The 24,549-nt window shown below is 45.7% G+C and overlaps 1 protein-coding gene across 2 annotated transcripts in view; it reads left to right on the top strand.

Annotated features, from left to right (window-relative positions):
* The window catches only part of IGFBP2 (insulin like growth factor binding protein 2), a 56,564-nt gene that overhangs the window by 19,798 nt on the left and 12,217 nt on the right, over nt 1-24,549 (top strand). The window lies entirely within an intron of this gene.

The following is a 24,549-nucleotide window of genomic DNA, read 5'->3' as shown; positions in this document are numbered from 1 at the left end:
AATTCTGCTATTAGAATAATCATGAAATCAAAGCAGCTTGGTCTGGGTAGCTGTGTGCACTAACCTTAGGTGGATACTTGAAGTCCTGTAGGTTTTAGGATTTGCAATTCTGTCAACAGTAGGAATCTAATTAGATACTTAATCAGCAAGGAAAAGAAAGGCAAATGCTATGAATATTCATAGTTCATCCATATAAATGATGGTTGTATCCATAATACTGTATTCCATAATTTTTTCTGCTTTAAGGTAGGAGGGTTTTATTGTGTATTTTTTTTTTCGTTAGTGTTGTGGTTGGATTTTTGTTTGTTGGCTTTTTTTTTTCCTTTCTGTGTGTGTCTTTAAGACCTGAAAGAGCAAGGGTGAAAAAACTTGCTTTATGGAAATTGCAAATCCTTTGGCTTCACTAGCTGAGCTTGCAAACTCACTGAACAGTGCCAACCATGCACTGAACTAGCTGTGCCCTGTGCAAGTGCATCTACATGAAGATCCTATGCAGCTCCCAGAAGGCCAGTGGGAGCCTTTCCATAATCCTTGCCTGCAGCTGGATTTGACCCAAAGTATATCTGGGAAAGATTATGGCAGCTTCTTTGTTGAACAGAGTTTTGGTGGCTTTTGTGCTGTCACATCTGTGTTCTATCTTTAGTGGCTGACATGAAATTACCAGTTTGCATGCCCAGACAGACACAGAGCCACTTGTACCCCCTGTATGCACTGAAATATCTGTGTGCATGGATGCGGCTGCATGGGATGATCCCATTGCACCATGGCAGAAGGGCTGTGCTGGCTCCCTAGGCTGATGGCTCTGTGGCATCAAGTAAAGCTGCTCCTTGAGCATGGTCAGGCTGCAACTGTTGCTGCTGGTGAGGTTGGTCCTGTGCAGGGTTTTGGAGAGAAGGACTACAAATTTTCCTATTCCTAAACTACAGTTTTCCTCTTCTGGACATACATGGAAGTGACTGTTTAATTTTCCTTGACTCCATCAAGGATCAGTCCCTTTGCACTTAGGTTTCATTATCTGCATGATTGCTGGTGGTCTTGGGCATTTGTGGCTTCACATGTTACACACCAGAATGTCAGCAGGACAATTTTTTTATGCAGTTACTGGGGAAAACTTATGGTTCCATATTGTCAGTTTCTTGGAGACATTTGGATCCAAAGCTGAGGCTTGAGTGTTCTTTTGTTGTGTTGCTGCCACCATATTTGTCTCTAAGCAGGAACACAGATTAAATTACAGTGCACCTCTGATAATGTGCACATATGGCAACTCTCTGAAGTTTCATATTAATTTTTATTTTTCATGTGGTGAATAATCATGCTCACTCATCCAGAGGGTTGAGGAAAGAACAGGACACAGTAATTGCTGGATATGAATTTCAAAATTCCCTGTGGAAGACTGTCTAATTAGATTTAATGAGCTGGCTGGTGAGCATGCGTGTGCATGTGTGCTTTCACCACCTCTCTTGAGCCAACTGGATCAGAAGTGCTTATGTGTGTCCGAGGTGAACTGGAGGAGTATGTGGCAGAGATATTTTTACACTTGGAGAGTGCAGGTTTGAAGCAGACTTCTACCTGCTTTTCTCATGTGTGTGCTGTAAAGAGGGACTTCCACCATGGAGGTGAAGCATTTGATAATGTGGGTGGTAAATTGGAAGTGACTTCACTGTGGTTTCAGCTGTTTAGGTGAGGAGAGATGGGAGCAGAGTACCTGTCTCTGTATCTGTGGAGTTGGTGTCCCTTCCTCTGTAATGTACTCCTCAGAGCTGCTGGTGCAGGGGGTAGCAGAGCTACAGCAGGTCACAGGATGTGTTGCCACCGAGCTGCCAGGAGAAGGTTTTGAATTAGCTGGAGGCAAATGGTCAGTGGGGCTGGGATTTCTGTGAGTGAGGTGGATTACAGCCGTCAGGTTTGAACGTTGCTGTGTCTCTGATCTGCTCTGCTGGCTGGTTTCCCACCCCTCCATCACTGGAGACAGCCCTGAGGTGATTGTATGCAGTTTGGCTTTTTTGCAGGGGTCATTGCCATGGGTCAATGCTCTGTTTCCAAGAAGGACCAGAGTGAGTAGAGAGCTGTGCTGAGAGGGTGGCCATTTTAATGAGGGGGCTTCTGTGTGGTTTTTTGTTTCTTTTTTTTTTTTAATATTAATTAACCTTTGTTTTCTGTCAAGAAAGTTGTCCTGAAGCATGACTTAGCAAGGCAAACATGCCTGGACAAAGGAAGCATTAAGCCTGCACAGAGGGAGGGGAGAGGGTTACACCGCTAATTACTTTGTGTGCATGTAATTTTTTTTCCCCTCTGGTGACTGATGGGTCTTGAAAGGACTTGCCGGGGTTGGTGTGTGATTCAGCAGGGCAGAGCGTGTTCTGGGCTGAGGCTGCCGGCTGTCTGGCCCTGGATGCCAAGGGCAGGCGATGCCCTTGTGCTGGTGTTGCTCACGCCTGAGTCAGCACTTGTGCAGCACAGCTGCTCCCCAGCTGGGGGCCAGCCGTGGGATTCACTGCTCACACCCCAGCCCAGCTGGACAGGAGGATGCAGAGGCTTGGCTCTGCCACGTGAGCATTGTCTGGAGTGGGCTGGGGTTGAGGGCATGTGGAGCAACATCTCCTGGTAGGAATGTGGGTGCTCAGAGCACTGGGTGTGAATGTGGGTGTGAAGCACTGAGCTGCCAATGTGCTTATGCCAATAGAGGGGCTGGAGAAGGAGGTAATCCTGAACCCCTTTCACACATCCCTATCCCCAAACAGGGAAAAAGGGATCAGTGCTCTCCCACTCTCCCAACAAACATCAGCCTACAAACTAACCTGCCACCCTGTCATTTTCTCTGGTCTTCCTGCTGGTCCTGGAGCCCATGGGTAGGGTAGATACATAGGCTCTGCTGAAAAAAATGGGACCTGAGATTGGCTAGGTAGGGAGTTAGAGCTCATGATGTGGGAATCAAGAAGAGGGAAGAGGGCAACTGAGGTGAAGGAGAAAAATGGGTAATAAGCAGTTGTGGGAGTGGTGTTCAGGGAAGAGGAGGAGAAGCTGGGGCTGCACAGAAGAAAGGAGGAACTTGTGGAGTGGGCTGCAGTCCTGGCCTCAAAACTGATGGATTAGAAGGGCTTGGCAGAGAGTTGGGGATCTGGTTTTAGGCAAATAGTGTAAAATGTGTGGAATTCAAGGAGGGAGCTCCAAAGCCAGTGGGCTTGGCTCCTAAAGATCCCACAGGACCGAATGGATTTTAGTCAGCTTTCTGTAAAGGTTTTCTCTTTCCCACTAGTTTTTGGATCCATTGACCAACTCCCTACTGGTGGGGTGGTGCAGAGGTCTGACCAATGATTTTCATCTTCAAAGTTTGGTAAAAATAAATGACCAGATAGAGGAGGAAAAGCCCTCTTAGTGTCCACTTGGAGAGGAAGGCTGCAGGATGGGTCCAGCTGGAATAGTAGACATCAGGACGTCTGTGTGGGTGCTTAAGGGCAAAGATGCACTCTTTGGCAATACTGCTCCTGAGCTGCTTGGCTGTCTTTGGGAAATGGTGCTCTTTATGCATCAGAATCATGGAATCATTTAGGCTGGAAAAGGCCATTGAGTTCAACTATAAACCCAGAACTGCCAAGTTCTCCACTGAACCATGTCCCTAAGTTCCATATCTTTAAAATACCTTCAGTGGCGACACCGCCACTTCCCTGGGCAGTCTATTCCAATGTTTGGTAACCCTTTCTATGAAGAAATTTTCCCTGATATCCAATCTAAACCTCCCCTGCTACAGCTTAAGGGTATTTCCTCTTGTCCTATTGCTTGTTACAAGAAGGGCCAGAAGACATTATTGCAGAATTCTGTTTGGCATATGGAAAAAGCCTAACCCTTTCATGGCAGTTGGGAGATGGCAGGGGATGGGACCCTTCCTGAGCTGGGTTGTTCTAGATTTGAATCCTGTAATTTTAGATGTGGGGTTTCCCTCCTTCTGGGAATGAAACTCAGTAACTTAAGTATATCTTACTGTTGGAACTTTTTTTCCAATCCCTTTCTTTTTTTCACCAATTCCTCTTTCCTGATGCTTTCATAAGTCTCAGTGATGCCTTGTGAAAGTTGACCTAGAACAGACGCTAGACAGAGTTACAGAATAAAGTAGGTATTTATTAGAAGGCCTCAATGGATACACCTTAGGCAGTACAAGAGCCCAGCCAGGGCTACACCCAAGATGAACCAAAATGGTCACAAAATGGACAACCAGTCATGGTGTCTCTCACTTGTGTAAATTCTGGTTCATTTGCATATTGCAGTTAATGGTCCAATTATAGCTTTAGGTTATGAAGTCCCATTTTTCTTGTTTTTCTCACTTCATTCTGCTGTTGTTTATGCTCTTTGGCCTCAGATTTGGATCAGTTGTCCTTGGTCCTCAGCTAGAGAAGGAATTGTTTTGTCTCCCCAGAACTTACCATCCCCTATTATGAAGCTCAGAACTACACACTAAAGCAGTAGAGAATCTGAAAAACATAAAAGCTAAAACCTGAGGCATCATCAGTGGCTTAGAGAAAATGTTTTTCATATCTTCCTTCCTCCCCCACTACAATCATCTCTTCTATTGTTTTCATGAATGAAAAATTGTCTCTAGCAAAAGAGAATGAGAATCTTTGCCATTTTGAGCAAATTCTTGTCCTGCCGGGGTGGGGAAACCTATCAGTGTCACCTGTTTGGTTGGTTCCATCAGCTCTTCTCTGCTGATAGAAGATCAGCTGCATCTTGCAATTGAGTTTGGTTTTGGGTGTGGTTTTATTTTTGTTAAAACAAACCAAAAAACCCCGCCAAAAAAACCAAATACCCAAACCACCCATCTCTCTGGGAGTGCTTTCATTAAATGGAGCTGAGGGACCTGCAGCAAGCTACCTCTTCTGCAGGAATCTCTTTTGGCTTGAAAGGAATTATTCATGCAGTTATGCAATTCACGATGAATTTTCAATTTGTCACAGTTTTTCTCTGCCTCCTCCCTTTTGTCCACCAGCCTAACTAGGTTCCTGCTGAGTCTCTTCACTGACTGACGTGCTTTAGCAAGAGTTCTAATGTGTAGGTGCAGTCCTGATCCAGCAGCCTGCCAGGGAGTGAGGGGTTGCAGTACACAGTGAGGTCCTAGATTCTTCCCAGTTTAAGGTCACACCTTCTGAGAGGAAAAGCCATCATTTTTCGTCATGAATTCTTTTCTGAGAGCCTGTGGTTGCTTGGTGTCTTGGCTTTCCTCCCTTCATCTGTGTGGGAAAGTCAAGTGGTTCACATTCTTGCAGGAAGAAATCTTGGAAGCGGAGGACTGTGTGATCCTCTGCAGTCCCAACCTGAAGTGTGACTGAAGTGCACAGGTATGGGGGAAAATCTCAGAGCCTTCACTTCCTGAGTATCTGCTCAGATGGGTGGTAGCTGAGCTAATGTTTCATTTTTCTCAAACAATTTCAGATGTGGGATGGAGGTGTTGACTGCTCATCCTGAATGTAGGGAGCTCTGCCACCTGCAACAGGAACATGAGCTGCTGCTGGCACCAGTTAAATTTTAAAGAGGAGCCTGTGTGTGCTGCACATCTGTGGTGGGTTGGTCCTGGCTGGATGCCAGGTGCTCCATGGCTCCTCTCCTCAGCTGGACAGGGGAGAGAAAATAGAAATAAAGGCTTGTGGTTTGAGATAAGAGTAGGGAGCAATCTTGCACCAACTGCTGCTCTCAGGTCAGGGAATTCATGCATGTGCACTCAGGTGGGATGGCAGGGAAGGCTCCTCCTGTCCACTCACTCTCCCTGCAGAGCCTGGTGTTTGCAGAGGATCTGCAACAGGACTATGGGGATGGGGTTGTCCTGCAAAAATGGTGAGTGTGGCTCCTGAGGTTTCACATTCACTGTCACACATTCCCCTCTCCCCAGGGGAGAATGGGTCAGTGGGGTGATCTTTTGCTGAAGGAGCCATGCAGTGGGAGATGCCTGAGCAGCGCCAGCACATTTAGTGAGGCAAATGTTTGTGGGATGTGGATTTTCATTTTACTCCTCCCATTCATAATATTCTGTTTGGATCAGCGATAGGAATTACAGCTGATAAAGCTAGCTGTTGCCATTAACAAAGGCATTTTCTTTCAAATCCCTAAGAGCTCCAGCAGAGAAAATAATAAAAATTCACTTGTTGTTCATGTTTCCAGGGTGTTCATGCTTTGGAGATGCACCAAGATGAATTAAGAAGATCTAAGGGAGGGTAAACACTCCTGGGCCTGTGATCAGGAATATGAAGATCTATTCACAAAAAAATATAAAACAAAATAGACCAAACCAACACTTCCCTAAAGACCACTTTTGCTGCTCTCCCTTGGTGCAGCCCTGTGTTGAAACTGACACCCCCATCCTTCTCTGTCTGATTTCTGTTACTAATTTCTCTTGCTGCAACAAGTGTTAAATCCCAGCTGCTAGCAGCCGGTCTGGGCTGTGTTTCAGCCCCCTCCTCTTTCCCAGGAGCTGTTGATGTGCCTGTGCTTGCACCCTTCATGCTGTGTCCTCCATCCTGACACAGCTTTTTTCTTTTCCTCTCCCTCTCTCACATTTTGAAGGGTTCAGGTTGGGGGTGTGATATGTGTGGTGGGAATGTTTTGGGGATATATCTGCCTTGACAGTGTTCCTTGAAAGCTGGCCCAACCTGGACAGAGCAGAAAACTTGTGGAATATTTGAATTACTAACTGGTTCAATGGTCTCCTGGGTCATGGGGCACAGGGGCAAATGTTGCTACTGGCAGACCCTGGAGCTGGAAGGAGTTCTTTGCTGCAGAAGGTACCTCTGAATTCCTCAGCTTGTGGTGAGGCTGGTCCAGCCAGCCAGAAGGGTCCCCTGGGCCTGCTGTATTTTGTATGGGTCCTAAAATTACTTTAAGTGAATTCAAACTTCATTTCTCCTGCTTGATCCAGCCCTCTCCCTGGGTTTCCTCCATGTGTGATGTGCTGGAGTCATGGAGATGGGGGAACAGCTCCAGGCCTGGATGGTGTCTGGAGCAGAACCCCCCATTCCTGTGTGTGGGGCTGCTGTGGATGCTGCACTGAGCACTCAGGGGCCGCGTCCCCTGGCTCCCCTGGTGCAGCAGCTGGGGGCAGGCGCTGAGCAAGCCTTGCCCGCAGGCTTTGAGAGGTGAGCAACTGGCTGTGTGCTTCCCTGCGGGCTGCTCCGGAACGAGTCTGTCCCTGCTCGTTTGTGGCACCGCCCGAGCCCCGGGGATGGGGCGGGCAGGATCCCCTGCGCTGCTCCAGGACCTGGCACCGCAGCGCTCCACGTCCCCGCTTGGTGCAGGCGAGTGCGTGCATGTGTTTTACGAGGCTGAGTTCACTGCGCCCGTTCTTTGTCTCTCCCCTACCCCTTAAAACTTCCAAATCTTACCTTTTTTCTTTTTTTTAATCCCCATCATATGAATGCATACTTCATGCTTCCAGAGCATCTCAAGTGCTCGCTGTAGAGTCAAAGTTCAGGTCTTTCCCCTTTAATGCCTCTACAGTGTGCCATGCCATATTAACTCTGTTGAGAGGGCATCTGGGCAATAAAGTGCAAACATGGTCCTTGTTTGGCTCTTGCACTCAGTAAAGACTTCTCTTTCTTGCTTTAAAGCAATGCACTGGCTGTCCCATTTTGAGCCTGGCTTTCTTCCAAACGAGCCTGTGTGTGGGCACGTGTGGATTATCTTTGTCTCTATGGCTACCCTGAAAACTTTTGAACCGGAAAATTCAGTTGAGGGATTGAGCTCTAAGATACTGGTTTCCTATGGCTTTTATGGAAATAGTTGCTGGGTGGTAGGACTGTACCTTGTTCATGTCTCCTTAGGGGTTGAAGCAGAAACTCAGCCAGTATTAGACATCAGAGAACCAGCAATGTACTCAGAAGCACACTCTCAGGAAAGGTACATAGAACTCCTTAAACATCAATCTTTGTTAGTTAGATCACTCAAGTGTATTAATATTAATTAGGTCATTTAACTAATTACCTGTTCATCTGCATGTAAGGGGCAATTGATAGCTTGTTGATGGGTCCCATCTGGAAACTGTAGAGCATGAGAAACAGACCTTGAGAGTCACGTGTGGGCAAGAGGGGGTTGATTATCACTTCCAAGAGCTCTTGTTTGCTAGGGCTTTAAATCATTTTGGCAATTTCTGAGGTTTCATGTGGAATGGAGAAGTGTTGTCTCTGATGAGGGTTAAACACATGCTTTTTAAGAGAGAATTAGTGCATGTAAGCTATTCACTGGTGCGTGCTTGCTAAGAGATGCTGTCAACATTTTGAATCGATAACAAGTAACAGCACTTGCACATATCATCATCATCCTTATGTTTTGTCTCTTTTCAGTCACCTCCCCAGCTGGGGATTTAAAGATGTTTCTAATTAGTCACTGTTTCAAGATCTGGGAGATGAGAGTTGCTGAGGCTCCTTTGCAGAGATGTCTGTATTCTGTCCCTCCCTGGATCTTATTCTGGGATGAGCATTGTCTGTGCTCCCCTCGTGAAGGTCACACACTCTGCAGCGAGTGTGAGGAGATAAAGCAGGGGACACTGGAAGGGGAACCTTGTGATTGATGTTTCCTGTGGGTTTTAGGTCTCTTGGAAGAGAGGCAATCACTGAAGACTTACTGGCTAGTCCTGCACCATCATTAGGATGTGCCAAGTGCTTTTTCTTCCTCTGCCTTGTCCAGCTGCAGTGGCACACAGATGCTGTGTGGCACCAGTAGGTTTTCCAGCCCAACTGTGTCTCTGGGTATTTCCATGCTAGGCTGGACAAGATTTGGTGGTGAGCAAATGTGTAGTCACTTGTCAGTCTCTCTAGACTGACTGTGGGAGTCATGTCCTATGGGTGATTTTTTTCAGTGTGTTTTTTTAAACATAAGTGGTGACATTTCCCATGTTTCAGTCATCTCATGCCTGGTATAATAATCTTTGAAGCCATTCAAACTATTTGTTACTCATTTAATGAAAATTGGCAGAGAGGCTTCTAATTTTTGAACTTAAAATACTACAAATTTGATGTTGGAAAGCCAAATGGAAAGAATTCATCCATGCCAGTCCCCTGAACAGGCAACCTCCTTGTTCTGCTCCCTGGAGAATCCTCCAGTCCATTGTCATTTTGGGCAGAAGAGATGTTAAAGCTGGCTTCATCCTCCCCCAGTTCAGAGTATTTTGGTCAAAATCTCGACATTTTAATGCAATTGTTCCTTTCTGGCTTGTCAAGCCTTTCCTATTGTTTGCAACCTCCTGAAAGCTGTTGCTTACACCCTTGCTGATGGCAGGTTGATGTCTGTCAGACTTTCCTGATTCCTTCCCCAGCTCCCTGAGCACAGTTCCCTTCCTCCAAGTGTTTCTTGATAATGCAGCGCAACACAACTCTCAAGTTCAGATTAAGCTGCCACAGAAAGTGCAGTCCCCAGAGGTTCCATGTGAGAATTTTGATGGTGGAATGGGTTTGAACTACTGCTTTTTTCCATCAGAGTGTAAGGAAGATCAGGGTCTGTCAGAAGTTAATACTGCTCTCAGAAGATACAATGAAGGCTTGGTCTGAGATGGGGAAACAAAGAGGGGGAAGTGTGTCCCTACCTGCAACAAGAGCTGCTGTTGCTCAAAGCAAGGAGTGAAATATAAGTGATGATGTGGCATAAGTGGTGGAGACGAGGCAAGGAGGCAGCTGCCTCTGGACATCTGCACATGAACAAACAGCTGTCTTGGGAAGAAATTCATTTGCCCTGGGAAGAAACTACTCTGCATGGGAACTGGTTAGAGCAGGTTTACTTCAGTACAGGGTTGCATCATGCAGCCTTTTTTCCCTCCCCTTGGGCCATCTGGGGATTTCCTGGCTGATCCTGTTCATGCTGCTTTCTCTGGGTGCTTGAGAGATCTCGAATAGGTGCTTGTGAACAGCTGTGGGGGATGAGGATCAGGCTGGCCTAGCTCATTAAGGGAAAATGGGTTCATAGCAGCTGAGGTGATCTGGGGGCATTAATTGATGGAAGAGGAGGACAGGATTTTTCCTTTTCATCGCAGTAGCGTTCCGAAGGCATGCTGGGATCTGGGGAGATAGGTAAATGGCAGCTGTATTCATGGAAGCACTGAAATAAGATTCTCACTGCTCTTGGCAAGGGTCCTTTGCCCTGCTGTGTTGCCTCAGCAAGGCACACTCATCTTCCAGTCATTAGTCATTTGCTTGTTATTTCATTTTGTGGAGGAGATTATAACCAGCTGAGGTGACATGGCAATGTGAGAGACCAGGCTGCTGTCTTAAACTGCTGTTATTGTCCCTTTGTTTTGCTTTGTCCTTCTTCCAAACCCATGGCCATCCAGCCCATACAATGGAGAGCAGGCAAGAGCATTCCTTAGGGTGGGAGGAGCAGACAGTCTGGATTTTTGCAAGTCAAGTTGCCCAACACTGGAGTTATGTTATTCACTGTGGAGCAAACAAGGGCTAAGCATTGTGATGGTGCAGTGTTGATTTCAGAGAATTTATAAACTGTGATGAATTTATGGAGAGCAAAGGCTCAGGGCTGGAGGACTTCATCATGTGGCTGCTTATTGCAGTCTTTGAATCAGCCTGGCCTCGGGATGTTCTGTTCAGCAGGAGCAGGTGGATTTGAGGGAGCTCAGCTTCAGCTTCTGGACCTGAAGATCCATATTACCTAATCCAGTCATGAAGCAGTGAGATTAGGGATGCTCATCCTTTCCCTTGGAGCCTGAGTGTTGTTCTTTGATGAAAAAGTCTTTAGGAGACGAGATTATCTCTAAATTAGCCTGTTGAGCAAATTGTATACTGGGACTCTGTTGTCCTGGAGGGACCTTGGGTCAACACACTGATTTTAAGTTGTAACAAAAGCATTTGATCAAGTGGCTCAGGTGCAGAGCTAGATTTATCACTTCTAGGAGTCTGACCTTTGCTCCCAGGGTCCCAGTTCCTTCAGGACCAAATCTTAGCCCTTCTGAAGCTGTTCACTGCCTGGGAGCAGCACTCTGAATGAATAGCTTATTACTGCCTGATGTTTTTCAAGGGCAAGTTGCAGACTGCTGTTGCCTCTTACATGCCTAGGCTCACATGTGTTTTGGCACGTACACCTCTTTGATATGAAAAATGATTGGGTTGAGAAAATGCAAATCACTTCTGCAAAATTGCTGATTCTTGTTATATGAGGGAGGAAGGAAAAAAGATGCACCCAAATCTTTCCTGAAATTTCCAAGTTTGAGGAGTGTCCAACCTCTGCCAGGCTTGGTAATCACCTGGTAAGCAACAATAGGAATTTTTCAGCAGGTAAGAAGGTAAGAGTGAGGTCAGTTGTGTTTGGTGCAGTGGGGGAGCATCTGTCTTTCCCCCACCCACCCTGCTGTGTGGTGCAGAGTGGGGGTATGTTAGGGTGAGTATTCAGAGGCAGTTGCCTGTATCTCCTGGGTTTCTGCATAGGGTCAGTTTTGCTTAATCTATATAGCGTGAGGAAAAAAAAAAACAGGTCAAATGCACAGCTCAGGATTATTATCTGGGCTTGTTTTAGTTTGGGCAGCTGCAGTGCATGACGTTTTTTGTGAAGAGGCAATTTTTGGAGCAAGGCAGGTGAGGTAATTACCACAATCCTTTTTTTGGATTTTGCTGAACGCCTCCAGCCTTTGCAGAGCTGAAGAGAGAAAGGAATCAAAGTTTCCCCCAATCCCCTGCCCCTTTTTACTTTAACCTGTATGTTCAGTGATAATAGCATGACAAAATAAAGGGGAATTATTTATGTGGCACTAAAAGCACAGTCAGTTTCAGAGTAAGGGACTTGCACCTAAATTATCTATTCATTTTAGCTATGTGGCTGTCCTTGCCATAGTTACAAGGATTTTTTCTATCTGCTGGCTTGATGCTAACAGTCATTCTGTCAAGGATGGGATTTTTATGGTCCCTTTTTTATAGATGTGTACTGCTGGATAGAGTGATACAATTAATTCCTCAAGGTCTCTTAAGGATCAAGAAGCAGGGTAGGAGGGCTCAAATCCAATTCTCTTGAATCGTAGTTCACGAACTTGGCTCTGAGACTGTTTATGGGACCTTCCTGGTGTCAGGATTGACTTCCCTGAAGTCAGCTGTATTGTACCACCATAAATTACCTTAAGCAGATTATGGCCAGGGCCACATTAGTTGCTTTCAAGGACTTCACTGTGAAGCAGAGCACACAAAAATTGGAGTGGGATCAGGAACAAAGAAAGTACTGAAAACAAAACTCTTTGGTCCCACAGTCAGTAACAGAATGGGCACTGAAACTTTCTTAGTCTACCAGAATCCATTTTTGTTTTAGTCTAATTCATCCTCTTTCATTTGCATTTCCCCTTTTTTTGGCTAACATTGGTTTTGATGAAGAAATGTGCCAGGCCCTGTGACATCCATGACAAGTCCATTCACAGTCCCTCATGTTGAGCCAACACTACTGACTCCCATCTCAAACAGACCAAAGATGAGGCCACAATTAGCAGACTTAAATGTTCTGCAGTGACAGGGTTTTGTGGTGGTGTTTTTCTGTGATGGTGTGTTTTGTTTTCTTTTATAGTATCCTCAGAAATGAGGAAGGTCTGGGTGGCTGTGATCAGAAGTCAAGGACCCAGAATTGGTGATACCAGAAGCACTGGCATGTAGCCTATTTGGACTGGTAGTGATGCTGTCCTTGCTATAGCACTGTAGAGATGAGAAAGGCAACCTTTGTGGGGAAGGTGGAATTAAAAATGAAAATTAGGAAAATTAAGAAAATGAAGGGCATTCTATGGGGTGGCAGTGATTGTGTGGATAAATGTCTCTGTAATGTTATTGGAAAGATAAAAGTTTCCAAAATAATATTTCTGTGGGAACTTAGGAATGTATCTTAATGTCTAGGAATACACATTAACAAACATGTTTTATTAATAAGGTAAAACATAGATATGCCTGGATGTGGTAGCCCAGACTTTTTCATTAAATAGAGCACCAGCAAATGGAGGTGCTATTTTAGGTTTTGTTTTGGTAACTAGTGTTGATGTTAAGAGAGCCTGATTGTACAGAGGAATCTCGAACCTAGTGCTCATAAAATGGATTCCTTTTAAATTAAATAGAAACCTAAACAAAAGTAGATCTGGAACTAGGATACTTGTCTTTGAAAGGGCAAACTTTGAAAAATGAAAAAACCCAGTGAGTGAAGTCATCTGGGCAGAGAATGGTGAATGCAGAATGCAGAGGATACAGAGCCTCTAATTCAGAGGTGCAGAAACTATCTGGACCAGGGGTCCTAGGCAGAGGAGGAAAACAGGGCAGGAAAGGGCTCCTTGCTGAAAGCTGGTGAATAGCCACCTTAAAAAGGATAGCTGGGATTAAACAGAGTCTGTAAGGAATGGAAAAAAAGACTAATTGGCAAAAAAGCAATGTCTTAGAGGTCAGGAAGGGTAGGGATAAAATGAGAATTGCCAGAAGTCATGCTGTGTTAGGTCTGGCAAAAGGAATTAAAACAAATAGCAACAGGTTTCTCAGCTACATAAATAAAATCAGACTTGAAGCTGCTGTGCAGCAAGGACCAACTGGAAGATCACAGATGATGTAGGTATGGATCCAGTATTAACCAAATTTTGCTTTGTTGTTAAATACACTTGGAGGGGATGAGGACATGGAAATCTTGGAAACTGAGGGTAAGAACTGAAAGTCAAAAAATCAAATTGATTGAAATTAGTCCGAGGGTAGGAGCACCACCCCTGGTGGAAACTGTAGGTGTGAAGATGTTGAATACATGTGGTTGCACTGTTAGGCTCATTGCTATGAAGAGAGAAAGCCCAGAAAAACTCTTTAGGATTAATGATGTAGATGGTTGAGAGAGTCAGGAGTGAGATAGAACTGAATAGAACAGAGTGCTGGGATGGGCAGTGAAAGACCAGACTGAAGACTTTGATGAATGGGACTTCTTCTAGTGTAACCTGCCAGTGGACAGCTAAAACCTGCATGTGTTAATTGATTCCAGGGGGAAAGGGGACTTCCATCCTGCTTTGATGAAACCACCCAGACTCACCCTGTATCCGCAGAGAAGTGTCCCACGGGGAGGGAAGCTTTAGCCCCCTGGAAAGCAGCTGGCCAGTCCTCAGCAGCAGTCATGAGCCTGAAAAATGGATGTAGGCAGGCACAGGTGCAGGGAAGAGCTCCAGGGGAGTGGGAGCTTGTGCCACGGGGAGGACTTGGCTGCTGTGACGAGTTACAGGAGGAAAACAAAGACAGGGAGGGGAAAAAGCACTGTGAGCAAGAAAATAGTGTTGGCATGAGGATGTCATGCCATAACTCAGCCCTAATAATATCCTGCCTAGAAAATAATGGCATCTGATAGCTCAAGGGCAGGGCAGGTACTTCTCTGCTCCCAAGGAGGTTGCTGTGATGTGGCTCATGGCAAGTCTCATGTCCAGTGGTTCAGGAGGCCCTTGCACTAATCTCAGGAAGGATTTTTTTCCTTAAAAGAAGAATTTTTGAAAATGTTTTAGTTCTCTTCATGAGCTGAGCAGGTTTTATCAATACACAAGACACAGTGCAGACCCTGCCATGCTAATGCTCCTTCTGCTTGGCTGAAGGCAGGTTTTGTCATGGGAGAGTGATTGTTAAAGATCAGTGTGACCAAATGATGATCAAGACCAAATTCAAAATAAAACTGTGCTCAGAAGAGTTTGGGGTTTCATTCACAGTACAGTTGGATTGAGGCTGAAGTATTCCTGTTTCACAAAATGTTTTACTGTACTGAATTTTCAAAGGGAATGGAGAGATCGTTTTGCTGTTGTTTAATACTGTTTTTTAGGCGAGGGTCCCTAGTCTGCCTGTTTTAAAAATTGATTTTATTTTACATTGTGGCAAAGCAAGTGGCATGACATTCACTAAGCTAAAGAGGGTTTCCATCTATTTGTTTATTTACTGAGATTTTATTGCTCAGCATTTCAGAGTAGCAGAAGTGTCATATGTGTTTGTTTTCTTTAGGCTCTAGAGTTTACTCTGCAGCCAAGCCAAACTACTCCAGCTTTGGGGGGAGCTGAAATGAGGAAATCTGTACTTTGTGACCTTACACTTTAAATGAAAGGGGATTTGAGAAATGGAGCAAGTGATTAGAAAGTGAGTATTTGCAACGGGTAAGCAGGGGGAAGGCTTTAAAACAAAGCCTTTATTCAATGCCAATGACCAGATAATGTGGTAAAGTTGGGAACAGAGATAGAGAGTCGGTTGCTCAAGAGGAGATATCAGGTATGTTGTTGTCTGAGGCCAACAGCCCTGACAGAAACAGGGAAGAGGATAGCTGGCAGCTCTGATACTTTAATTACAAATGAAACAAAAGCTGGTAGGGGAGAAACTGAGAAGTGTCACATGCCTTTAAGGCCTCCAGAAGGCTCTTCCCCAGCCTACAGTGAGCCTTTCTAGACTGATTTATTCCTGTGACTCAGTGAGGGTTAGATTTTAAGCATTTGCTTCTCTCCACTTCCAAGCTCCCCCCAGCGTGGCCATGCTGCCTTTGGGGCAAAGGAGCAAGATGCACTCCAGACTATTTATGGCTCATTGTACAGTTTCATTCTGGGAACATCCTGGGGAGGCTCAAGGCTGTTTTGATACAAAATATTCATCAGCCTTCTGCCGTTTTCCAAGTTAATTTGTCTGGATGACTTCTCTGATGACTTCTCACATTTTCCACCAGCTGATGCTCTATTAAGGGTTTGTTCCTTTGTCTTTTTTTGGGGGCTGTTTCATTGTATGGGTGCTTCTCCATTTTCTGTCCAATTTAAGGATTCAGGCTGATCTTGTGAATGGTGGCAACTGATTGAAGCCACTTTTGTAAGGAATCATCATCTGGAGACGTCCATCCCAGCTCCACTGCAGTAGGTGTGATCTGAGCACTGCCCTTTTCTTTGGTGGAGGTTCTTGGTTTAGGGATCATTCCACACAGTACAGGTCATCTCTCAGGGCATCCATCTCTGATGCTCCCAGGTTAATTTTTCACACCTCTACAGCCAGAAGGACACTGTCCCATTCTCAAGCCTGCTTCCTGGTCCAGTTCAGACCACAGATTTTTGGTATGTGACCCACTGTTTTGATTAGAACACTACAAAAAACATTTGGTCTTGACTTTAAAATCACTCATAACATGATACACTATCACAACCCTTTTGTAAACTATACCAGTGACTAATTATTTGGATTTTCCATGTTTCTCTAATCCAGTAATTTTCATCTCAGTAAAAGCTGCATATTTATAAGAGTTCTTTTGGTCTTCCTAGATTTAACTATAGGTGTAGTCAAATTTTCCCTGGTTGCCCTCTTCCTTTCTAGTATCTTATCTGACTAATCTGCCCTACTTTCTTCTGTGGCGCTCCATTATCTATTTTAGGTACAAGAAAGATGCTTGTGTGGAATTATCTCCACAGGTTTTATTCACTTTTGCTTTTCATTATTCATAAGTTTCCGTTCTCCTCTTCTCTTACACCTCCTTAATAATAAATATTTATGTTGCCCCATCAGTTTACAAAGTATTCTGCAGATCTCAAAAGAGGCAAAGTCCTGCCCACCGATTTTTTGTCTTTCCATGCACTTTCCATGCTGCTGTGCAGGGTTGTGAAGCAGAGATGATACAGCTTTGCAGGGAAGGACTCACATACTGCAGAGGCTTGGTGTATTTTGTTCCTCTGGAGCTCAATGGGAATGGAAGGCCTTCCTAATTCCCTTTTAAAGAAGGGATGACAGCAGCTGGTGGTATTACACATGGAGAGAGTGTGAAAGTGCCCTGAAACTGGACATGCCCATTCTACCTTCTGTGGTCCTGTAACAATCCTGTCTTTGAATGCAAAATTTGCATTACCCCTCCTGTGAGGTGTTAAATGCCACCAGTAACCCCTCCCTCCAGCATTACCTGTTTGTGGCTCCTCCAGGCATGCTTTCTACGGGATGTAGGAGGGAGTAGTGAAATGAGGTGTTAACTCAGCTCTTGTGGCATTAGGGATCTCTTTGGTCTGGAGGAACTTGATGATGAAGAGATCTCTGGCTGTGTAGGGATCAGCCAAATGAAGCTGGTAGAAATGAGATCAACCCAAGGCTTTTCTTACTCTGGTATTCTTCCTACTGGTATTCAGTAGGAAGACTCAAATGTAAATATGATGATTGCAAGCACATGTGGCTGTGGCTGTCCATCTTGAGACCTGTTCAGTGAAAACTGGATTTATCTGTTTGCCAAGAGCAACTTGCTTTTCCCTTTAACCCTCAGGAAGCCTTTCAGCTTTAGTCTGGCTGACACCGTCATAGTTTATTTAGCAAGGCAAAGCATGGTGAGGCTGAGGGAGGGGTGTGAGAGGCCACAGCTGGGCTTTGTGAGACACTGGAATGGGGCAAGGGAGAAAACAATTAGGAAATAGCAAGTGTTCTGGTGCAGAGTTTGAGTGGGAACTTGTAATGTTCAGTGGTAAATATCTGGTTAATCAATGCCAGATTGTCTCTTGGAAGTTGTCTTAATTACTTTAGCCTGTGCCAGACACTGATATCCTTGAAACCTGAAAAATCCCATTAGAAGGTGCTTTCATTGGTCCTCAGCCAACATGTTTCACTGTGTGACAGGAGCGAGTGCTGATGGGCTGGAGATGGGCCGGGGCCCTTGGGGCAGCACTGGGGGTGGCACTGGCGGGGTCTCTGTGTCAGGGCACTCTGTGCAGCTCTTCAGGAGCTTGCAGTGAGTTCCTTGCTCTAGGGTGGTGTCCCAGCTCTCCACTTAGGCAGCAGTAAGAACTGCTGCTGCTGTTTTCCATGTGCTTTGGCTTTGTTCCTGTGCCCTTAGCTCATGCCAAGGCCTTCTGTAGTTGTGAAAAGGCTGGGCATTTTTCTTTCTTTTTTAAAGAAGAGGTGTTCTGGCTCCCAGCCCCTCACCAGGGCTGTGGTTGATTTTGGAGGCACGCATGGCACACAGCAGGTGCACTTAGCATTCTGAAGGTCACCCCTTGGCTAAGGGGTCTTCAAAGCCTGTCTCAACAGAGTATAAAGGCTGGCACTGTGGTGTTTAGGTCTTTCTGCTGACTTGTTCCTGTGGGCTGAGGGAAAGCTATGAAGCAGGAACAAGAAGATCACTATTTTTCAGTTTCATTTGGCATTCCATGAAAAGATCAAGCAGGGCACAGAGCTGAACTATGAAGGTCGCTTCTGTAAGAAGTTGGAAATGGCCTTGATGTATAAATGGCATCTAAAAAGAAGTACAGAAATTGATAGATGTTTGGCTGGCTAAGAAATGTGATGATCCATGTGCAGCCTCTGGCTTGGAAAGTCCCTGTGTCACTGGTTTCCAGAAGCAGAGGAGATGATCAATCATTACAGTCCTCCTGATGTCAGCTGCTGGTCACAGAGGAGCAGCTCATTCCCTGACTGCTCCCTGTTTCCTGGGAAGCAATGCTGCAGAAGCCATCTGCTGCTCCACTGTCCTCTCTCTGTTGTGGTTGAAGGGGGTGTCAGTGTGGGTTGTACAGCAGTACCTAAATTCTCTGCCTTGCCCAACTATAGAAGATGGGGTGTCCTTTGGAGGATAACTTGAACTGGTGTTCCCACAGGTAGAGTCCAGCTGGGTTCAGCTGTAAAGCCTAAAGAGGGATTTTTTCATAGGAAAGTTGTCTCTGCTTTGTGCTTATGAGCTGTGCTGGCAGAAGAGAGCAGGGCAGGGAGAGGTTTGGAGACTGTAATTTGCTCACTGCCTTCCTCCCAAGGAATCCAGAAGTTTGTTTTGTTAAAGACAGGTCTGTTTTCCTCTCTAGTGAAACAAGAGTGCCTGAGTAATCATCAAACACACAGGAACATCCATTGCCAGTTTGGGATAGGAAGTGGAGAGTTTAATTACATTTTGACTCTCTTTCACTTCACTATTCAGATGTTTCTTTTCCTGGGTTTGAAGTCTTGTTGGACTGGGACAGGAAGGAGCAGGGGAGCTCATTCAGCTGCTGCTAGTATGCCTTGCTTTTTGCTCGCTTCAAGGGTGGCTTTTGTGTTTAGACATTGGAGAAAAGATACCAGGCAGCGGGGATAAAGGATGGCTGGACTCAGCACTGCAGCATGAAATCAAACTGGAACACAGCACTGGGAGAGCTGACAGTGCTTTGAATATCTTATTCTCATTGGAGGGGGTCAGGCAGGACATTGATGCCTGCTTCTATTGGAAAGGTTGAAAGGCACAGAGGTCACAAGGTGTGACACTGGCTGAAGAGGATTCTCTTGTATGTGGCAGGCAGGAGAACAAGGAGCTGAGGTCAGGGCAGGACACTTGGGAGATGGCTGGTGGGGGTGGGGAGCATGTCTGCTGGGCACAAAAAGCAAGTGGTGGTGTAACTGAGGAGCTTCCTTCTGAGTGCCTGAAACAGATTGTGGGGATTGCTGCATCACAGCCATGATGCGTGGTGGTGTGATGAAACATCACTTCAGCCACTTACCCTGAAGCTGCAATAGTCCTGATTTCAGCAGGTATAGAGCTCCTAGGCTGCTTGTGTGGGTTGCATTCTGTGTTAGTAATAAGCAGCATAATGTATTTGTGTGCATTTGGTGCCCCATGACAGGCAGCCAGCTAAGCAGTCTCAGGCTCTGTCTGCAGGGATAGAAATACTGTCTGGGATGGTGCCCATCCCACACCATGGCCTGAAAGCTGTGGAAGGATGCTGGGCATGGGCCCTTGTGAGGATGCCACTGACCAGTGAAGGTGCCCCAACTCCTTGCCCCAAGAGGCACCAAAACTGTTCTCCCAGTGACTGCAAAGCACTTGGGGTGGCTTAGTGGGAAAACAGCTAACTTTACAGCCAGTCCTCCTCTGTATTCCCAGCTACTGTGTGCCTGGCTTCTGGTTTCACAGGGAAACAGGCATATAGGAGCTGGCAAAGGGCATTTCAGGTAACCTCAGTCTAGGGGCATGAAGGACCCTTGTACTTTCTGGAAGGGATTCAAGCACTGCATGCATCAAATGCAGGCTTCCTGAGCTGGGCTCTTCTGTTGTTCAGGCCACCTGGAAGGATGTGCCAGAGGAGTCTCGCAGTGTGATTGTTTGTGAGTGGTAGCTGGCACCAGCACAGCCTGCACTGGGTGGTTGGAGGGGTACATGGGGGCTGTGTTTTGATTCTGCTTTTCCTGTTTGTTGTAACTTGGCAGAGGCAAAGTTTCAGAGACAGCAGGGGCAGCAAGATCCTTTTTCTTTCTTCCTGACATGTACTACACCACCTTCTACCACTAATTCTGATTTTTTGCTGGGAAAACAATGGGAAGGGAGAATTGGTGAAGTATAAGTCTGCAGCTTTGAAGCACATAAACCAGAATATTTAGCATGGGGTTTATTGTCTAGAGAGGAGACTTTCCTAAAAGCAGCCCCAGAGATTGTGAGCAGCTGTCACAGTAGCTTTTGTTCCTGCTTCAGGTGGGAATTCAGTGGGAAAAAAATTTAAAAAGGAAGAATGAAGAAAGAAGCAAACTTCAGCCACACAAAGCTCTCTCCCCAAGGCCTGTTCAGAAAATGGAGATAAAGCAGCAATAAAGTCAAGTGCTCAATTAAGCCAGATGTATGTGCTTTAAAACACTAACAGATGTGGCAACAGTGGCTCCAATGAAGTGGAGCTTTATGGACCAAGTGTGCTGGAGGTTGGTGCCCGTTGCTTCCTGATGGGGAATAATGGAGCAGTGCTTTTGTTCTAAGGACTGGTGAAAGGGGGTATGTATCTGCTGGGGACTGTTCCCCCCTGTCCCCTTGGCTCCTGCCCCCTTTCCTCTGGGCTGGCTGTGGTTACAGTGCTTTCCAGTTGTGGTGGTCTGTGTGAGAGCAGAGCGAGTTACAGCACTCTGGGCAATCTTCCTACTGGCAGCCTCCCACCTTCGGGCTCCTGGGATGGTTTAGTGCCCCCCTTGGTGAGCTCCTTCCCCAGAGCCTGTGCTTGGGGACTTACATGCCCTTAAGTGACTGCTGCATTTTGCTTTGAAAATTTGGGGGTTCCAAAATACCACGGATAAAGGCCAGGTAAAACCTGTTGCATGCTGTACAAACTGAGCAGAGTGCAGTGTGAGCTGTACTTGCTGCAGAGCAGCTGTCTAGGCTGTGGCTGGGGAGGCTGACCCATGTCAGGTGTGCATCACGTTCAGGGCTGGTTTGGAGTTGGGATGTAAACATCCATATGCTACAAGCCAGCTTATGGTGTTTGGCATTTTGGGGTGAATTCCATGGGAACACCAGTCCTTCTTGAAGCTGGGGGATTCCCTGCTCTTCCTTGCAGAAGCTCAGTGTTTCACTGTTTGGATTGTTTACAAAGGCAGGAGTGGTTTTCTCTAATTTGGGGGCCATCCCACACAGTGTATCATCAGATCCCACTTTTCAAGTGCTCTTTGCCACATGCCTGGATCTCTTCCAAGGCTTTAAGTAGTATCCAAATTGTCTGGCCAAGAAAGGGATGCTGTACAGATCAGGTGTAAAGCGAACACACCAGGGTGCTTGGTGCTGAGTGTGCTGGCAGGCTGTACACAAAATGCTTTCTGGATTTAAATGAAAAGCTGACTGATGTGCATCCCAGCTTCTGTTCCAGTGGTTCAGCTGGGTTATCATGTTTGTCTCAGTCACAGTGTTCTGTGGTAGTCTGTTTCTTAAGCTTTGCAATGCCTCCATCCTCCTTGGGAATGCAGCTACTGATGTTCCCCTGTCTTTTCTTCCTTCCTCTACCACGGTTTTATGACTCTCTCTTCCTGCCTTTTGCTCAGCAGGAGTCTACAAACTCCCGAGGTTTGAATTTGGGCAGCTTCATGGGTGGCCCAAAATAGAGAGTCTTTTTCAAACAAAATGAGATCCAGCCCTTTACAGAAAAAAGGCAAGAGACTAAAGCAATATCATCAGAGTGAAGGAGCAGGCTGTCTGGCACTGCTTCCCTCACACCTGTGGGGAGGAATCTTCCCCTTCTGAAGGCCAAGTGGCCTGAGCTGTAGGCTCTGGAGATTGAAGTCACTGAGGTGACTTCCATTACTTGACTAAAGGTGCTTTGCATTACTTGACTGTGCATTCATTGTTATTTCAGTAGCAGTGCTGTATCAGTGAAGACTTTATCCTTAGCAGTAGTTGCCTTGTTTCAGTAAATGCACATACTAAGATAAATAGTAAATGTGCATAACAAATACACATGCAAGACCTGGTTCAGTCCTTTCTTATGGAGTACTTGAACACAAGGGTTCAAATTCAGCTCTGCCTCCAGCTGGGAGAAGGGTAAAACAAGGGTTAAAGAAATTGAGCAAAGTGACTGCAAAACTGAGTGAAATACTGCCCCAAGAACAGATGGCCAAAGTGTTTTGACATAACCTGAAACAATTGTGGTGTTGCTTAGCTTGGATGTCAAATGAGAAAAAAACACAATCTGAGAACAGCTCAACTTGTGGCTTAAATGTGGGATATAGCAACTAAGTAATAGCCCTCATGAGGAGGAGGGAAGATAATGACTGTGAGTGCTGGAGGCCGCTGGGAGATGCTCGTGGGCAAAAAAGGCTCAACTAAATTGCAGCAGATACTCCCTCTTCTACCTACAGTTCAGTGCTCTGGTTTTACTTGGAGGCACCTGTGCTTTGTGCCTGGGAAACAGGCAGGTTTCTGGGGAAAAAGCAAACAGGGTTGGCTTTAAGGGCTGGTGCATGGCTCAGGGACTGCATGGGGACAGTGGGTCCAGCAGACCTTAAGGTGACACTGATGGTATTGGCTGTTGGGCTCTGGCAGAGTTTCTGAGAAGTTTGGGAGAAAATACAGTAATAATAGTGTGTTTTGAAAAAGGCAGACTTTTAGGAAATGTGCAATCAGATTTGGGTGGGTGGTGAGGGGAGCCTCAGCTGCTGTCTGGAAAATTGACTTTGGAAAGTGAGATGTTATTTAAAAACTAGCAATACAAATGACTGAAGTTCATTCCATTTGTATGCATAATAACTGGAGAAGCCAATGTGGCTGAGAAGGGAGCAGAGGAATACCAGAGATAGGTGAGAGATGGCTCTCACAGGCAGGATGAAGTACCTTTTTGTTTTTTAAGTGTTTTCTTGCTTTATTTGTGGGTTGTTTTTTGTTTGATTGGGGTTTTATTCCTAGTTTTGAGGAATTTTCCAGCTTTCTTGAGGGTCCAAGGTCAGACTTCTGGCTGTGCTGCACACAGCCTTCCCAGATGGTGCAGTACTCTGCCAGAGGCTCCTCTGCTCATGCTGTGTCCAGAGCCACTTCCCCACCAGCCACTGATCCTGATGGGGGTTGTGAACAGGCACAAAATGGTTACTCACAAATCAGTGAATTGCAGTTGGGCTTCCAGAGCCAGAGGACATCTTTTTGGTGAGCTTTTGTCAATCCTTGAGGAGCCAGAACAGGCAGAGGGCATTTTCAGAGACTATCTCCCTTAGCTTCTTATATGAAAGAACCCACAAAATTTCCTTCAGCCACCTCTCCTTGAAGCAAGATGTCTTATATTTGGCTAAAGCACCCTATCCAAGAGACATGGACAGATGTCAGTACTTCCTCTAGTAGTCCATCTTTCTGCAGGTTCAAACTGATCTTTGGCAGTCTGTCTCTTGCTAGCATGGTGTTTGCTTGTTGCTGCCTGCACCTATAAAGGTAATAAATTAAACATAGGACAATAGTCTGAAAAAGTCCTATATACTATAGTTTTTCCCAAAATATGTGATGGAAGCAGAAACATTTAGTGTGATTTTTAAGAGTTTCTTGTTTGTGATTGTGCCCATCAGATCATAAGTCCTTCATCAGTCCTTCCTGGCTGGCTGCAGAGCGTATGCCTGGGAATCAGCCTTGTTGAGATTCACAGCTCCTGTCATTCTGGCAGCATCTGGCTCTCCTGCAGGAAAGAGAGGTGCAGCAGCCCAATGCCAAACAGACATCATCTAGATAGTAATGAACATGCAGGCACACTCATGGAGGCTGTGGTGAGGAAAACTCTCCTGTGCTTGCATACTCCAGACTGTGGTGTGCAAAACCCCTGACAGATTTGGACTCAGGGTTAGAGATGAGCCCATGTTTCCATTGAGGAAATACAGGTAATTCAAACACAGCAGTTAAACCTACAGGAAATTAATAAGGTAGTTTTGTGATTCACTTTTCATCTGGAAATTCATAGGAACCAAGGATTTAGGTGCTGATCTTATACTAGAAATTGGTTCAGGCTTTTTGGGGTGCCTGAAGACCACACAGATGCATGTGAGCCAGCAGGGAAGGAGAGCAGAGACTTGGTCTGGTAGGATTAATGGCTTCTTTCATTCAGGCAGAAGCCCCTAATGACTAAATAGTAACTACTCTGAGGCTTTTACAGACAGGGTCAATGTCAAATTGGGAAGCTGCAGTGCAATTAATTTAAGCTGGGAAGTGTTTTCAAGTTAATTCATTTGGTTCTGCTGGGAAGGTTGGGGCTTTGCAGAGGGCTAATTGTAGAACTGTGTTGAAAAGGCTGAGATACGGTTCACTAACAAGGGGGAATGCTTTTATGGTGGCAGGGAGCTTGGAGAGCCTCACTCAGCAAAACCTTCCAAATGCGTTAAAGGTCTTTCCCCTGAGCACGCTGCCTTCACACATGTTAAGTACCTGCAC

Source organism: Agelaius phoeniceus, chromosome 7 (assembly GCF_051311805.1).
Source record: "Agelaius phoeniceus isolate bAgePho1 chromosome 7, bAgePho1.hap1, whole genome shotgun sequence".
NCBI lineage: Eukaryota > Metazoa > Chordata > Aves > Passeriformes > Icteridae > Agelaius > Agelaius phoeniceus.
Note: the sequence above shows the minus strand (reverse complement) of the source record. Positions and strands in the feature narration are given on the sequence as shown.